The following is an 18288-nucleotide window of genomic DNA, read 5'->3' on the forward strand; positions in this document are numbered from 1 at the left end:
GTCAATGGATGTTAGCTCAAGGCCAATATTCCTCAGGAAAAAAAAAGTCCACTCTACACCTAACATGTGTCCCAGCATTCCCACTCCTAGGTATTTATTCTAGAGAAATGAAAACTTATCTTCACACAAAAAACCTGTACATAAATGTCTACAGCATACCTATTCACATAGCCCCAAGTGGAAACACCCCAGAGGCCTTTTAGCGGGTGAGTGGATAAACTGTGGTCCATCCATATGCTGAAATACTGCTGAGCAGTCAAAAAGAGGGAACTACTGATACATGTGACATCTTGGGTGAACCCTACAGATGTCATGTCAGAGGAAGAAGCCAGTCTCAAAAGGTTACATAGTATATGATTCCACTTAGGCGATGTTGTCAAAACAACAAAATATCAGCCAAGGGGAACTGATCAGTGCTTTCCAGAGGTTGGGGGAGCAGCCTGTCCCTACAGAGGAGCAGCAGGAGCAAGCCTTTGAGGGGTGATGGGACTGCTCTGTATCCTGATTGTGGGGGGGATCACACAAATCTATACATGCATTAAAATTCATAGAACTGTACGCTAAAAAAGGCAATTTTATTGTATGTTTTTCAAAAATAAAAATATAAAAATTAATTATAATTCCTTCATATCAAATATGGAGTCCGTGTGCAAATTTCATATGTGTGTGTGTGTGTACATATGGATATGATTTCATATATCCGACTGCACACAGTTTGTTCAAATCAAGATCCCAGTAAGGTCCATATGTTATGATTGGTTTGCTTGTCCCTTTTTTCCCCCTGCCATGTAGGTGCTGAAGAAGCCTAGCCACTGTCCCCTGCAGGGCCCCAGACGGCACTTTCCTGATTGCACCCCCCTCACCATGCCATTTCAGTTGTTCCTCGGGCCCTCTCTCCTATGACTTCCCAGTCAAACTCGAGGCCTAGGTCATCTTTATCAGACTGCACACACACCCCTAAATGGGAGGACAGCAGTATGTCCTCCTGGAAAGTCCTGGAACCTGGTGTGTCTGAGGACACCCCAACAGGCACCCAGCCCCCTCTCCTGCACGCCCCCACCCCGAGGAAAGTCCCGCCCCACGCCCCATTGATGCTTCCCTGAGGATGTGCAGAAGTGGGGCTGGAGGAGGGATTAGAGGAGGGCGCAGCCCCCCAGGGACCACTGGTCCACCTTGGCCCCGGGATGGGTTGGCATCACCAGCGGAAACTGAGAGAAGAGAACGATTTGAAGATGGAGTAGGCAAGGCTGCCTCAAAGCCAGGGGAGGCTGCGGGATGACCTGGGGGGTCAGCTCCACTGTAGAGCCCGATGGAAGCAGCCCTCCCTGAATACGTAGCCTCTACGTCAGAAGAGCCACAGCGTCAGGGATGGCCCTGGGCCTGTGCACTTGCTGAGGACAAACGGCCTCATGGACGAGCCCTTTATTCTCTGCCAAACCTCAGGGTGTGACTACAGCTGGGGTGGTGGGACCCAGCCTCCCAAAGGCCATCCCGCTGTTCCACACGGCTGCACACTGGCTGCTGCTTCTGGGAAGGTGGGGTGCTCGCAGGGTCAGCTTACTGCCTCACTTCACTCATTGTGAGTTCTTCTGTCCTCAAGGGAAACCCCAACTGAGGCTCAGGGATCCTGTGAGGCCACCAAGGTGGTGCTGAGGGCGCTGGGCCAGAAAAGCAGACCATCCTGACCAGTGTCTATCTAGGGAGGCCAGGCTGGGGAAGGCCAAGCCTCGTTGTGGGGCTGCTGCCACATTCTTTCTGGGTGCCCAGTCTTCTCTTCTCTCCAGGGACCCAGATCCATGAAGCTACACAGGGCTAGGAATTGGGCAAGGGGCCGGCCCCAGACCTGCATTTTCTCAGCCCATTGCCATGCCAATCGGCACCTTAGTGGCTGCCCCTTTGTTTGGTCCAGGGGAGCCCACGGCCATCCCTGCACATAACCCCGGGCTGCCTCACTGTCTTGCTGCCTGTCAGGGTCCCCTACTCCCTGACGTCAGCCTCCGTGTTAACCGCAGGGCCTCCCTGAGCATCTTCAATCCTCAGGAAGCTGATCCAGGATGGTGCCCCCACTAGAGTATTTCTGAATGCCTGGGGGAGAGAGACAGAGAAACAGGCACAGAAAGACAGAGAGAGGAGACGTGGCTGAACTCAAAAATAAGATAAGAACCTCTGTGTTTCAGAAATAGATCAGAAACTCAAAGCGTGGCCTGGACGAGTCCTGGGATTGTTGCGCTCCGGGTCTGGAAGCAGGCAGCAGTGGCCTGGAGTACAACCTTTGCATGGTGGAGGTCAGTGTCCCAGAGGAGGACAGGGAGGGAAGCACACTGCAGAGACAAGGCTGAAAAACCCAAATGATAAACAAGCTTGTGAAGTTGGGGCTCCGGGCAGGAGATGGAACTTCAACCTCCGGATTTGCTCCCTGGGTAGGGCCAGGAGGAACTGGGTGGATACTCCCCAGATTGGCCTGCAAGGGGGACCACAGGGCAGGGCCCAGGGAAAGGCGGTGGGAGCCAAGGGATGCGGCCCCAAGGGGCCCAAGTTGGTGTCTCCCAGACAGGGGACCACAGGCCACAATCCAGGTGAGCTGGTGGCAGGCTGGGGCTGCTGCTCCCCCAGCATCTGGTACTGCTGCGCCCAGTGCAGCCCGGGCTGTATCCTGAGTCACCGTCGCTTCCCCCTCCAGAGAGTGGTCTCGAGGTGCCTGTGGCCAGTCAACTCTCTCAGCCTGGACTTTAGATGTCTGAGACCTGGCCACGCTTCACCCATGGAGGACCGTGGACCTCAGGGCCCTCTCTTTCTCTGCCTAGGAGGTGGCCACAGTGCGGAGGCTGATCCCAAACTGGAGAGCTTACCGCCTGTGCTGGGGGATGCCTGGGCCAGGGGAGGCCTATGTGGGTTTCACAGGCTCTGTAGTCTCTCTCCAAGACAGCTGCAGGTGAGCTGGTGAGAGAGCCCGGAGCCAGGCCTCCACTCAGGGATCCAGAGAAGACCAGAAAAGTAGCCCACGTTTGCTTTCATTCACTTGGGAAAGCTGCCGGGGCACCAACAGGAAGAGGCAAGACGCCTGGGCCCAGGGGATCCCGTGCAGACCCCTGTGACAGCACCTGGGATCCCCATCCTAGACAATTCAGAGACAACATGGCAGAGAGAGGCCAGGAAGGAGCTGAAAAGCAGCCTCAGGAGTTAGGAGAACGGTTATGGAAGTGGGGAGGCTGCTGTTGTCTGCATCCCAAGGTTGTGGGATTCAGACTCTAAGGGTAACTGAGAAATACTGAGAAGCTCCCAAGAGCCTGTCCTTAAATTTTCAGGAATTTTGTGAGCTGGTTGTTAAACACAACCATTATCAAAAAGTAATTATATACATATTATTATATCTATCCCATATATTAAATAGAGGAAGATGGGCATGGATGTTAGCTCAGGGCTAATCTTCCTCACCAAAAAAAATAGGTAAAAAATACTCATCACCTCCTAATTATTTTACTACATTTTTCTGTTATAGCTATGCCCTTGAGGTTGCTTACAGAGTGCGTCAGTACAGTGGAAAACCTGCGCAATGTTGTGCTGCTCCACAACTCTCCATCAGTGAGGTCATGTTGGCAGCATGACCAAATTCAAGTCCCAGGCCAGCAGGGTTGTTTTCTGGAAGAACTTTCTTCTTGGCTTACAGGCACCCACCTTTTTGCTGTGTTCTCATGGACAGAGAGACAGGGAGATTGAGCTCTCTGGTGTCTCTTCTTATAAGTGCGCATCATGGGGGCCCACCCTCATGACCTCATCTAACCCTAATTACCCCTCGAAGGCCCATCTCCAAAAACCATCACATTAGGGGTCCAACATATGAATTTTGGGGAACAGAATTCAGTCCATAGCATTCACTTTAGAGGAAATTGCTAGAAACAGAAATGTCAAGGCCCAGAAGCAGAAAGAAGAGGAAAACAGACATGTAGATCCAGCAAACAGTGGGCAGGGCAGGTGTGGAGGGAAAGGCAAGGGAAGGTGCAAGTGAGCCTCCTGAGAGAGGGGGATGAGCCAGAGGCAAATCCCACCTGAGGAAAGATGCAGCAGAGAAGAAAGTCTTCCCACTGCCCTCAAAGCGGCCTGGCAGGGGCTGCCAATTCAGGCTGCCAGGTCCAGAGGTGAGGAAGGACACTTTTGGCTGGAGTGTTGGGGGTTGGCCCTCACCTGGTCCCAGGCGCTGGCAGCAGCCCAGGGGTTGGGGGACACAGGTCTGGTGAGGAGCCCGCAGCTGGCCCAGGCTAGGGAGTGGGGGGCTGCAGCACAGGACGGAGGCTCCCTCAGTGCAGGGGCAAGTGGGTGGGGGAAGCAGAGGTTACCAGTGTCAACTTAAAAAGTAAATCAGCCAGTTGTTTTACTCACAAAACAAGTTTATTTGAGAATAGCCAAAAGAATTGCAATTCCAGATGTGCATGCTATGGCAGGAACCATAGGCAAATCCGGAGAACAAAGTAGGGGAGCTGTTTTTATAGAGAAAAACAGCGAGAGGGAGGTGCTGCTCTAAAGAAAGTCCATTGGAAGATAGTAACAGTTCAGGGTGGCAACAGCTTCTCATTGGCTGAGCTGTAGCGTTTCTCATTGACTGAGCTGCATATTTCTGATTGGCTGAGCTGTTGCCAGGTAGGGAGAGAAATCTTCCTTCAGTAGTGAAGTAGCTGTACTTCCCGTCTGAGACACAAGTGTCCTCTCTTCCTGTTTGGTGTCCTTGACGATGTGTGATGGGGGTGAGAGCTCCCCCCACAGGCCTCCTGACTCCAATTTAGTTAACGGTTTCTTTTACTTATTACCATACCAGATCCTGAATGTGCTGGGTGGGGAAATAAATGCCCCAGGGGGACCTGGTGAACCCTCCTGAACTTCACCGACGGTGGGATGCCACCCAGGCCCCTCTGCACAGAGGCCATGCCTGTGGGAGGGGTCCCAGGTGGGCCGATGCTTGGTGCCCATGCCCTTGGAGGGGGGCTTCTCTGCCACCCAGTTTAGATTCTCCTTGGCGTACCCAGGCCAATGGCCCCAGGCAAGGCGCACGTGTTTTCCCTCCCTGCCATCCCCTTTGGTGTGTCCAGGCTCCCCACGGCCTTCAAGGATCCCAGTCACACGGTGACCCTGGGGCGGTGGTCGGAATTATGTCAGGACCCCTGGTCTGAGGCTGGGTGTTGGGGTGATCCGGCTGGAAACCTCTGCTCTGCAATGGAACTGACTCATCTTGGGGGTCAGAGAAGTGCACTGAACCAGCGGGGACAGTGGGTGGCAGTGGGGAGGGTGCTTGTGCCATCTTTAGACTTCCCCTTCCCCCTGGGAGTGGGTCCCAGAGGGAAACCCCCAGGGCCCATGGACCCTGAACCAGGCAGGGGTGCTGAGGCTATGGTGGGTGGGCAGCCGGCTCCCTCTCTCTGGGCTGGACCGGCCCGTCTGGCCTCTTCCGAGGACATAGGCAGCGGTGGGGGAGGGTGCAGGTGGCTGAGCCTGCCCCCTGGGGCTTCCCTGTCACAAGGAGCGCCCGTCCACTTTGACCCTGAAGCCCAGTGGATCAAGAGACTGGAGAAGGGGGGCATCTTACAGGGCCCAAGGACAGCGTCTGCCAGGGGTTTGTGTGAGGGAGGGAGGTGACACTCTGATGGCAGGTGTCACAGGGCCTGGAGGGGTGTCCCGTCTCCAGGTGTCCTGGGACGTTCAGGGCAGCTGAGGGACTGCAGGGAGGACACCACCACCCCTGGGCTCGGTGGGGGATGGAACCCGGCGGTGAACACTTCTGGGGCAGAGGGCCTGCAGGGTCCTCCTACCAGCCCACCACGGCTCAGCCAGGGCCCACGCAGGCACCCTGGGCCCCTTGGGGTCTCTGCCCCATCCCCCGACTTTGATCCCTGCTCTCCACCAACTAGCTTTGAGAAGGGCAGGTGCGCCCCTCCCTCGACCTCAGTTTCTCCTCTGTCCAGTGCAGACCTGGAACCTTCTTCAGGTTGTGCCTGAACCCCCAGCTGAGGGTGAACTGTCCCTAACCTGCGTGCACCCTGGGGAGGCCCTGGGACTGGAAAAGTCAGAGAGGCTCCAGGCTTTCTCTTCTGAGCCAAAGTACCACGTTCCTCCAGCAGGTTCAAGTCCAAAAGCGAGGCAGCCTCAGCCTCCCCAGGGATGCAGCACCCCTCCCACTGCCGAGGGGAGCATCTGAGAGGGCAAGAGTATATCCGTCCATGCATATCTGAGGATGGGGCCAGAGTGCTCCAGAAGGGGGCAGGTAGGAGATTCTGGCTGTGGATGGAGCCTTTAAGAATGGGAAAGGAGGCCTTGGAAACACGCTCAGGATAGTGTTAAGTGAAAAACCAGGTTTCAGGACTACACATCAGTTTTGTCTAAATGTGCATGTTATTTTGAACTGAGAGGAAACAGACCAAATATTCACACTCCTTATCTCTACACAGCGATATGGATTTTAAATTTTAACCTTTTTCTTTTTATTTGCTTTTCTAATTTTCCAAGTATACTTCAGTGACCAGGTCTTACTGTTATATTCAGAAAAATATGTTGTCTTTGGCATCCAGCCGTGCCTTTGAAATCTCAGAACAATGCAGAATGTCTCAAAACAACACATTTGTGCATCAAGAAGGCCTCTGGATCTCAGGAAAGGGGAAAAATGAAGAAAAAGAATTCTTGTCAGGGGAAATAATAAACGTCCCAACAGGAGGAAAAGGGCCCACTAGTTGTCTGTCAGGGCCTGAAACATCCCCAGAGGGGCTGAGGACCCGGGGTGCTGCCTGCTGGCCCCCGCTCCCCGAACCACACCCTCCCCGTCCTGCAGGTTGGGGGGGCCCCTGGTTGCCCCTGGAGAAGTGAGCCCTGGGTCCCCAAGTTCGGCCTCGAATGGATCCTTATGTTTCCCTGTCACATCCTGCAAGAGATGGCCTCGGGGAAACCAAGGGGATCATATCTTTATGAGCTTGGGACACAGGACATGCAGGCTGCCCCCAATCCGTCCCAGCCCTGCTGGCACCTGGCTGGCAGGTCCCCACCTCCTGATAGACCTGAGAGTGTCAGTCAAGAAAAGAAAGCAGTGCCCCTCGGGCTCATCAACTGTTGCAGACAAGAGGGAAACGTCTGTGGTTTCTGTGGCCTTGGTGAAGGGGAGTGGGGCCAGCTCCTGGGCTGAGACCAGGGTTGGGCCTCAGTGAGTGGCCCACTGGCCTCGTCCACCCCAGAGGCGAGTGCCTGAGGGCGGGTGGGGGCACCTGGGGGTCTCCAGCCCCACAAAGGAGTGTGGGCAGTCGAGAGGGTGGGGGCCCATGAGGAGTCAGCTCTGCCCTCCCCTCAGCCCAGGCCCCGCCACCCCAGTGCTGCCACCATCCCATCCCTGTGCCTATCTGCTGTCGTCTGTGCCATCGCCCCTCCCTCCCCCTCACCAAAACTTCCCATCTGTGGAAACTTCGGGAGGTACTGCTCAAAGGGAAGGGACGCGGTCCCCAACAGTGATGCCAGCGTGACCTGAACTGCAGGGCACTGTCCTCTCTTGACTCCCCGGGTGGGCCTTGCCCTCCCACTTCATCGGCTCTGTCCCCTCCTCCTGCCTCTGACCCTCTCCAGGGGAAGTAGGGGCGTCACCAGGTGACCCCTGACCCCCTCCCAGGCCTAGCTGGTCCTGGTGCAGCAGAAGAGGGTGGAGACCCGCCCCCGGGGATGCTGGCTCAGCTTGGCTGAGACGCCCCTTGGGCCTCCAGCCTCAGTTTCTCCCTCTGGAGCATGGACTGGGCCCGGCCTTGAAGGGGGTGGTGCTGAGGAAACTGGGCTGCTCAGGAGAGTTTGGTGGCTTGGGGCTGTGCCCTGTGCCCGCTGGCACCTGCTGCCTATCCACAGGTCCCCAGCGCTCACAGCAGCCTCAGGTCCCAGCTCCAAGACTTGGGCCTTCCGTGCCCTGCACAGGAGGTCCAGTAGCTGTTCCCTCCCCCAACCAGGCCTCAGCTGGCCTTTCTTAGGGAGCTGTACAACTTTGGGGGGAGCGTCTGCCTCTCCCAAGGGTGAAGAAGCCTGTGCCAGTGTGACCACCGTCACGCTTCCAGTGCCCAGCGAGGTGGCTGCAGAGTGGGCACTCTGTGAACAGTCAGCAAAGAGATGGACAAACGACACGGGGGACGGGGGGCAGTGTAGCAGCCTAGGAATCTCTGGTGCACCAGGCCATGGGATATGACCACTAGGAGGGGCCTGAGCCAGGAACCTCTCTGCCCGGCTTGGGGCACCGTGCCCGGCACATTGTGGGCACAGTGTGCAGTGCAGTGTTTGCTGAGTGAATGGCTGAAGGATCCTCTCGTGCATCCTTCACAAAACCCGGGTGAACATTCATCCAGACAGACCCACCCACAGGCTGGCCAGGCCTCTGGGGCCCAGGGTGGCCGAGGGGCAAGCAGCCCTGATGGTCAGATCCCAGAGGCCATCCCCACAGGTGCCCCTGGGGCTGTGGTGCAGTGGCAGCGCCTCAGGGCCTGGGTCACCTTCTCTATCCTCACAGACAGCAAATCTTCACCTTCGAAGACTGAATTTAAATTTTGGAAATGTTCAAACCCAGTTTGGTGATGCCTGGGTGCCCTCAGGTGCCTCCTAACTGGCCACCAGCCTCTGCCTCCCGTCCGGCCTGCCAGGCGCCGCCAGCACCAGCTCTCTGGGCACAGGTGGAACCGCACGGGGCTCTAGAGCCAGTGCTCGCTGCCGCGGGCCCGCTATACAAGCTCAAACTCTTTGGCCTCGTTTTGGTGTTCAGATCCTGGCAGTGGGGTTCCACAGGGGACAAGGCTCTCCCCCATGACATGTCCCAGAGGTGGAGCTTTAAAACTGCCCCTTTCCATTGACCCGGCAACCCCGCTTCTGGGCACCAATGCTAAGAAAATGACCAGAGATCCACGATTTAGCTCAAGAGTGAAGAAGTGCTAACAACTTCATTACCCAATGATACAAATCATCAAATACACATCACAGAGTGGACATGGTACAGAAGCATCAAACTGCTGCTCATAAAACATCATGATGACTTAGGAAAGTGGTCAAACTCTACAATATCAGTGGGAAAAACAGACAGAAAAGCCGCTCACATTACAACCCAACTTCCTCCCTCCGTGATTCTCTTTTCTCTCTCTTTCTCCTTCTCTGTCTCTTTTTTCCTCCTGCAGTTGGATAGAAATAGATGGAACCTAGGCTGGCCCCATGGCTTAGCGGTAAAGTGCGCGTGCTCTGCTACTGGTGGCCCGGGTTCAGATCCCGGGTGCACGCTGATGCACGGCTTCTCCGGCCATGCTGAGGCCGCGTCCCACATACAGCAACTAGAAGGATGTGCAACTATGACATACAACCATCTACTGGGGCTTTGGGGGGAAAAAAGGAGGAGGATTGGCAATAGATGTTAGCTTAGGGCCGGTCTTCCTCAGCAAAAAGAGAAGGATTAGCACGGATGTTAGCTCAGGGCTGATCTTCCTCAAAAAAAAAAGTGAAAGAAATAAATGGAACCATTTACAATGGTTGCCTATGAGCCAGATTATGAATCTTTTATGCAAATTCTTTATATTCTTTTCTATATTGCCCAGAATTTATCAAATGAACATGTATTACTTTTATGACTGGGTTACCCCTGGGGGGCCCAGATCAGCTCCCAAAGTGCCCCATCCAGCAGACCCTCCCTGCCTCTCCCAAGCAGGCTGAGGAGCTGATGCGGGTGTCCTGGAACCATGATGGTGAGCTCACAACCAGATACGTGAGTGTCCTGTGGCTGCTGTAGCAAGTTACCACAAGCCAAGTGGCTTAAGACAACACACATTTATTTGACAGTTCTGGAGGGCAGAAGTCCAAAATGGGTCTCAGTGGGCTGAAATCAAGGTGCCATCAGGGCTGTTTCCTTCTGGAACCTCCATGGGAGAATCTGTTTCCTCATCTTTTCCAGCTTGTAGAAGCAACCTGCATCCCTTGGTTTGTGGCCCCTTCCTCCACCTGCAAAGCTAGCAACGTAGCATCTCCCTGATCCTGCTTCTCCTGGACCCTGTTAGGCATCTCCTCTCTGAGCCTACCCTCCTTCCTCCCTTTTATGAGGACCCTCATGATGACAGTGGGTCCTCCTAGACAATCCAGGATGATCTCCCGTCTGAAGATCCTCAATTTAATCACATCTGTAAAGTCCCTTTTGCCATGTGAGGTTGCATATCCACAGGGATTAGGACGGGAACATCTTTGGGTGTTGTTATTTAGCTAGCACACCATGCATTGGAAGAAGGCCAAGATGGGCAGGAAACACCAGCTTGACTAAAGGAAGAAGTGACCCCACCCCCGCGCCTGGGAAACACAATGGTGGAGCAGTCAGAAGAAGACTCTGGAATATGTATGGCTGATGTCTCAGAGATAGGCAAGAGAACGTGTGTCTATAGAAAGGAATCGTGTCTCTAGCTAAGAACATGGACCTTAAAAACATGAATTGAAATAAAATAACATAGTGAATAGACCGAACAGCAAAATGATTGAAGATGAAAAGAAAACTCTTGAGATGAAGAATGAGCCTAGGAATTCCTCCAGAATATAGAACTCATAAAAAAAAGAAAAGTGTGAAGGAAAAGTTAAGAGACATGGAGGAAGGATCCATAGCCCTAGTGTCTGCCAAAGAGGACTTCCAGGAGGAGACTAGAGAGGCTGGAAGGAGGCACCACCCACAGACAGACAGACATGCAAAAACACAGACACTCAGACCACACACACACACACTAGGGAAAATTTCCCCCAAATTGAAAAGCAACGTAGGTTTTCAGATTAGAAGGGGAAATAAAATCTTGACCTGATACATGATAGTAAAATTTCAGAACTCTAAGGATAAAGACAAATCTTAAACACTGAGAGGGGTGTTGTGGGGTGAATGGTGTCCCCCAAGAAAGAAGTCCTAACCTCCAGTCCCTGTGGGTGTGACCTTCTTTGGAAATGGAGTCTCTGCAGACATAATCAAGTTAGGATGAGGTCACACTGGAGGAGGGTGGGTCCTAAGCTCGATGACCGGTGTCCTTGTAAGGAGAGGGAGACTTAGACACAGACACACAGGAGAGGCCATGGGATGAGATGGGCAGACACTGGAGTGACACAACCACGAGACAAGGACACAAGGGACAGCTAGCAGAGCTGGGAGAGAGGCACGGAGCAGACCCACCCCAGAGCCTCAGAGGGAGTGCAGTTCTGCCCACACCTTGATTTCAGACTTCTGGCCTCCAGAACTGTGACAGGATAGATATCTGTTGTTAGGCCACCAGGTGTGTGGAACTTTGTATGGCAGCACTAGGAAATTAATACAGGAGTGAAGGAAGGGAGCCAGGAGGGGAGGAAGGTTACAAGGGAAAAAAGGAACAAAAATCAGGTTGACATGTAAAACCGTATGTGGGACGTGGCCTCAGCATGGAGAAGCAGTGCGTTGATGTGCACCCGGGATCCAAACCCGGGCCGCCAGTAGCAGAGTGCGCGCACTTAACGGCTAAGCCACGGGGCCGGCCTCTATGCCTTCAATTCTATCCCGAGCCCTAAGCTTTCAGGTGTGAGAGTGGAATTAAAGGCATCTTCAAACACAGTGGATCAAGAGTTGCCCCCACGTGCCCTCTCTGAAAGAATGACTGGATGGCACCCCAGAAGGAAAACAAAGAGGCAAGAGAACGCAGAGAGCAGAGGACACAGAGAAGTCAGCGATGCGCACTGTAAGGTCAGCACAAGTGTTGACGGTAAAATACAAAAAGTGGGTTAATCCAGTCCTAGTTAAAAATGGCACATCAGCCATGTCTCCCTTCGCAGCTCCTCCTAAAATGACCGTGAAGGAATTTTAAAATGAGGAGGAAACCCAGAAGAACAAAGAAAACTGGAGAGGAGGCGACAGTGGAAGGAGAGTGTCGCGTTTTCCGCCGTACTTTAGTTGAAAGGTGGAGGACCGTAACTGACTCAGCAAACGTAGCCATCAGCTCAGCCGAGTCAGCTGTGTAACCGACAGTGCTGGAAGCACGGTGGCTGGCGGCAGCCAAGGTTTCTCTCTCATGCAGGCACCATGCCCCTCCGGCCTTCTCTGCAGCTCTGCCCAGACACCATCCCCACCCCTGCCTTGTTCCAGGAGCCAGGCAGGGGGCAGCTTTATTTGGGAGGAGCAGGCCAGGGCTGTCCTGGGGCAGAGGGAAAAGCGAGGGGGTGGAAACCTGCGCTGGCTCTTCAAGCTGCTGCTCTGACATGGCCCTCATCACTCTGTCATGTTTTGTTTGCTGAGGCAAGTCGCGTGGCCTCGCCAGATGTCCAGGGGCAGAGAGAGAAGCCCTCTCCCCCAGGCAGGGACAGTGAATATTGTGAAAAAGATGCAATTCACGCTGCAACTCCCTGTGTCCTAACCCCGTCCCCGCCACAGGGGGCAGTGATGAGCAGGGGACACAGGCTGTTGTAAGGGGTCTGACCCCACGCCCCTTCCCCACCTCCCACAGCTGGGCAGCTCAGCCCTTCCCAAGCCTCCTGCCTCTGGGACAAAAAGAATTCATCTCCTCTTCTGAAAGGAAACTGGGTCTGAGGGATTCCAGCGGTGGGAACGCCGGGTATGGTGAGGCCTGGGGGAGGGAGGGAAAGGAGGTGCTGCCTCCTGACTTGTGGGTCCTGTCCCCACTTCCTGCACTCTGCACTGCGACGCCACCAGCCAGCCAGGGACCCCTCCACCCCACCCCACCCCACCCCAACAGGAGACCTGAGGAATCTTCTCAGGAGAAACCAAAATGCCCAGGAAAAGACTTCCTTTTGGATCCCCAAGAAAGAGGCAGGCCAGTCCCAGGTCCCACCCAGACACCCCACGAGGAGCTGCTAGATCTTCTTGTCCATGTGGAAGGAGAGTCGAGGAACACCTCCCTCCAAAGAGAAGAACCAAATAGTACAGAAGTGGTGCATGCAGAGAAACATGGAAACACCACCCACCGAAAAGTCCCTGAAAATCCCAGTTCTCAGAGAGAAGATATTGTGTCCACAAAACCGAGAACAGGGTACTATGTTACAGCAACAGTCAAAGAGGAAGAAAGAGACATCAGAATTCAACAGAAAGCCCAGAAGATAAAATCAAGGAACTCTCCAGAAACCAGAACCAAGAGACTGAGATGGAGCAGAGAATGGACTGCAGGAACGCAGCAAGCTGGTGGCCTGGGGCCCGGCCATCGGCTCCACCTGCACCCAGGGAGGGACTGTGCGATGTGGCTGGGGGACAGGAGGCCTCCACGAGAGGACGGCACTGGATGCATTTGGAAAAAGGATCGATAAGTATTTGACAGGGCCATAAAGTGTCTGTAAAATATTAGTGCCTGATACGCAGAAGCAATAAAAAAGGAGGCAATTACTGACTCCAGGCAGGGAAGAGCAGGCATGAGAAGCATGGCGGGTGCACCCGATGGTCTCAGAAGCAAAAGCTGTTTACACAGCAGTGGCCAGGGTAAACCCCGAAGCCTGTGAACCAACACTGACGACGTAACATCTCTGGAGATGGAGGGAAGTGAGGGGCGTCCAGAGGATCCTCCACCACCTGAGAGGGAGGGGAGTGCCACCGTCTTCAGGTTCAGGGATTGAAGAGCGCTGGTGGATGTTTTTGATCTGTGCTAGGTATTTCTTTAAAAGGAAGCAATAAGACCAATCCAGAATGTTGTTTTCCTGCTGGAGTCACTGGGAGTGGAGGGGGGATGTGCATAATGGGCTGAGAGCACCCCCGGCTTGCCTTGATTTGGGGAGAGCCTCTGAAACAAGTTAGCCCCCCGTACTCCAGGCAGAGCGGACATTCACAGGTGTGAGCTGAAGGCTCAGCGCCAGAAAACTAGGACTGTTACAGAGAGGAAACACCTCAACCAATCCAATGGAAGGAAGGCCCAGGAAATTTAAAAAAGATAGAGGGGGCCAGGAAGTAGGCGTGGGGCTGGGGGGAGCTAATTCCTCATCTTCCAAGGCAGAAAATCAGTAGACATGGCCTCCGACTGAAGAATGCAGCCACACAGCAAAGTCACGCAGGGGCGTAAGTTGTAACGAACCAGGGGTTGGAAAGGGCGCGTCTGGGGAGGCAGCCCCTGGGGACAGCTGCTTTCCACTGAAAACTTCATAGAACTATTGGATTCTTTAAATCATGGACATGCATAATTTTGGTTAAAATGCACAAAAAAAATGCATCGAAGTGGAATTTACTGTGCCAGGTGTCAAAACATAGAGTAAAGTCATTAAAGATGTGAGGGATGAAGCAGAGGTAGGTCATGGAAGGTACAGACCTGGACCCAGGCTCGTCGTCAAGTTTAAAGTCCTGGAAAAGCACAGGCCTCTTCAGCAGGAGGTGCTGGACCAACTGCCAACCCGACTTTGGGAAGAAAAAGAAAAGCAAAATCTTTCTTATTAACATTCACAAAAATGGGTTTCATAAACCACACCAGAAGGTCAGGAACAAAGCCTGGGCAGCTGGCTTAGGACCGCGGGCGGGGAGCCTGTCCAAACAGGAGTCCCCTGGGGGAGGCTGCCCACGTGGGTCCGGAACAGACCCTGTGAGTTCTAAGCAAGCAAAAAAAACAAGGTTTGAAGTGACAGCCTGGGGGAAATATTTGCAACATTTTTAACAGACAAAGGATTCATTTCCAGAACATATAAAGAATGTGGACAAGTCAATGAGAAAAAGAAATAACCCTGGAGAAAATGGGCAAATTCTCTGTCTAGAAAAATCACAAGAGTTCACATAGCCGATAGAGGGATGGAAAGATGCTCAACCCCACTGGCGATCAGAGATGGAGGTGCACGTTAAAACAAGGCAACATCACCAAGGGTGCTGCCAGAGGCCATGGGAGGCGCAGGGAGGGGGCCAATTGATGGGGGGGATGCAGCTGGTCCAGCTGACCCTGACGTGAGGCCACAGGCTGGAGCCCACCCTCCCAGACTCCTACCGGATGTGTGGGAGGGGAGGGACAGGTGCAGAGGTGGGGGCTGCAAGCCTGGCGCGTGGACCCCATCCCTGTCCTCACCCCATCCCTGGCCGCTCTGTCCTCCAGTTGTGTGGGCTCCCAGGTTGTTTATCCAGCACTCGTCGAGTTTACACAAAAGCCTTTTGGTCTGGGCTCTGATCCCTCAAGAGAAGAATGAGGTCTGGTGAAAAATAAACAGGGAGAGGCCGCCCAGGAAGTGGTCTAGGCAAGTGGGGCCTGCCGACAGCCCCCAGGCCTTGGCCCTCGAAAGCTTTGAGGTGCCACCTCTGTCACCCTAACCCCTTCTGACCATCTCCTATTACTGGAGGATCACTGTATCAATGGAAGAGCGGGTAAGGGACACCCACCCAGGAAGCTTTCAGGAGTGGAGTGCCCCCCAGGAGCCTCTGTCCCCCAGTGTCTGCCCCACACAGCTCTCCTGAGGCGGCAGTGAGGGTCACCTGCCCCACAGCAGCGCCTGTGGGACCCGCCCCAGACCTGGAACAGCAGGGGGAGTCCAGGTGCAGCTCTTACCTGCATGGGCTACACACAGTCCTGTCCCCGCTATCCCTGGGGTAGGGTGGGGGGGAGCACCAGAGGGGAGACCCTCCATCCCCGCTCAGGGAGCCAGCCCACTGCAGACCCTGCACATCACCTCGGAGATTCCCTCCTGGGGCATTCCAATCTGGCAGGGGGGCAATGACCTCATCCAAGGGTCTAGGCCAAGCCGCCAGGGTTTGCAGACTGATGTCCACTTGGTCACTTTATTAGCTTCTGCTTCTGGCACTCTTTAAATGTCTCCAGGGTTCAAGGACGCTATAAATTTTGGGTCAGGATCCTCTGTCTCCCTCGCTGCTCCAGCTTCCACCAGCCACATTTGGTAAAGCGGCTCCGTCCCCAACCCCCTGCAGAGGGGCTGGTGCCTGGGGAGGCCATTTCCCCTCTTCTGTCTTTTCCTGAGGCTTCTGACCTCCTTCCAGTAGGTTGACAGCATAATTCCCTTCCTGTCAGAGTGGTTTGAGGGCTGGTTTGAGGTTACTTACTGCCAGAGGCGTCCTATTGCTACTGATTGCTAATGGCCAGGTAAACATCCCAGACCTCAAGGGAAAATGGGCCAGAGGAACTTGGGGTTTAGGATAAACCCATTCCCCCAAAAGCACGTGACTTGGGGGACCCACGGAAAGGGATGGGGGCCAAAGTCGCAGTAGGCCCCGCTCTTGGCTCAGTCCACTCGGGTGCTCAGCACAGACAGCCCTCGCCCCGGGGTCTAGGGGAAGTGCCACTCCTGCTGAAAACCCGGGAAGGAGGAGGGGAGCCCCGAGGTGGACATCTGCCCAGAGGGAAGAGGGTGCTGTGCCTGGTAGAATAGACATAAAATAACATGGAATGAGATCTCCACTGTCAGCGATGCTTGGGACTTCTGAGAGGGCAGACCTGGGGTGTGTGAGGAGCAGACTGTGTCATACCTCTGGGGGCTCCACCTCGTGTCCTCCTGGCCCACCTTGTCCTCAGCTACCCCTGTGGGGACCACAGAGAGGATGTGGGAGCAGGGAACTTTTAGTGGGGGTCGGGGAGAGGCAAGGGGCAGGAGGGGACCTCTCTGAGGAAATGACAGAGCAGAGCTGTGAAGATCCAGGGATGAAAGAATAGCAAGAGCAAAGTCCCTGAGGCACAAGAGTGCTGGGGTCTTCCAGGATCTGCAAGGAGGCACATGGCTGGAGCCCCGAGAGCAAGGAGGAGGGTGGGGAGAGGAGGCCATGGAAGTGGGGGAAGGGCTCTGGTTTCACTCTGAGGGTCAAACCATGGGCGGGGGCTGGGCACTGATGTATCTGGTTGTTTTTGAAAGGAAACTCTTTCCCCACACACAGGGTAGACTGGAAAGGTTGGGGGCGGGGAGGCCATACAGGAGAGGGGTGGTGGCCTGGACTGGGGTGCTAGCAGCAAAGAAGGCAGAGCTGGCTCTCTCAGGATATATTTTGAAAGAAGAATGAAGAGGCTGTGGTGAAGGCCCACCTCACACGTGGGTCCCTGGACAGCGGGCATTGCGTTCCCGGCCTGCAAACAGGAGGAACTCGGCAACTGCTCTGTGAACCGTGCAGGCCTCACCCTTGACAAGAGGCTCCATCATGGACAGGGCCGTCCGGAAGGCCAGACTCCTGCCAGGAAGTCTCCTCCCCACCACAGAAAGCCCTGCACGCCAGAGGCCTCACGTGAGCCCCACATGTCCAGCTTCGTCCAGCCCCATCCACACCCATCCACACCTGTCCACGACCATCCACATCTGTCCACACCTGTCCACGACCATCCACATCTGTCCACACCTGTCCACGACCATCCATGCCTGTCCATGCCCCTGCAGACACTGGCCACTCAGCCCCTCCTGAGCTGGGCTTAGGAAGAGGCCGGCGCAGGCTCTGGAGGTGCAGACAGGGCGTTCCAGGGGCCTGGGCATTTGCTCTGAGGGAAGGGACACCACCCTGCATGTGCCTGTCCCCCTGCATGGCTGTAGGGGGACCAGACAGGGACCCCATCCATGTCTGAGGTAGGTATTGCCACTCACCTTCTGAATCTGGGATCACGGGGTGATGGATCCCTCTGCGTCCCAAATTGTGACCCACACAACAGCCTCCAGCAGTTTTTTTATGGAAATCCAGGCTTCTTCTCCTGGTCATCTTCCACAGGGGCTCATGAGTCCCACCCTCGTCCATGCTGTTTGGTGGCACTGACAGGCCCCTGCACCCCATCCAGGGCCAGGTATGTGACCAGGCCTGACAACTTGGCACCTTCCACTCCTCCAGCCACAGCTGGTGCAGAGGTGGGCCCATGTCAGAAGCTACTAGCCCCAGGGCAACCCCAGGAGCTACCTAGAAAGACTGGCTTTTTTTTCCCACTGGAAAGGCTGAATTTGTGGAGTGTAGACAGAGAGCAGCAGGCATTATTCTGCAGTCACTCAGGGGCAGCCTGCCTGAGAGTGAAGCCATCATGAAGGTGCACAGACAGACCACAGATGGAAAGACAGACTCCTAGATCCAGCCATACCTGAAATCAGTGGACTTCTCCCTGGAGGTTTTAGTCACAGGAATCAACAAATCTCCCCATGTTCATTCCAGTTTGGCTGGTGTTGGCACTTGGAAGGCTCCTCGCCAACCAGGGACCGAGTTCTAACTGGGTCATCACCAGGGCAGACAGAGGGGTCAGATGCAAGACAAGTGTGCAGAGCAAAAATTCTACAGAGGCAGAAATTCAGGGCCGAGGGTGAGTGAAGGAATGTCAAAGCACTCTTGGGGACTTGGAGGCTGGGACTGGGTGGATCAGGCCAGCCTCCTCCAGGCCTTAAGGGACA

This window comes from Diceros bicornis, chromosome 37 (genome assembly GCF_020826845.1).
Source record: "Diceros bicornis minor isolate mBicDic1 chromosome 37, mDicBic1.mat.cur, whole genome shotgun sequence".
Classification (NCBI taxonomy): Eukaryota; Metazoa; Chordata; class Mammalia; order Perissodactyla; family Rhinocerotidae; genus Diceros; species Diceros bicornis.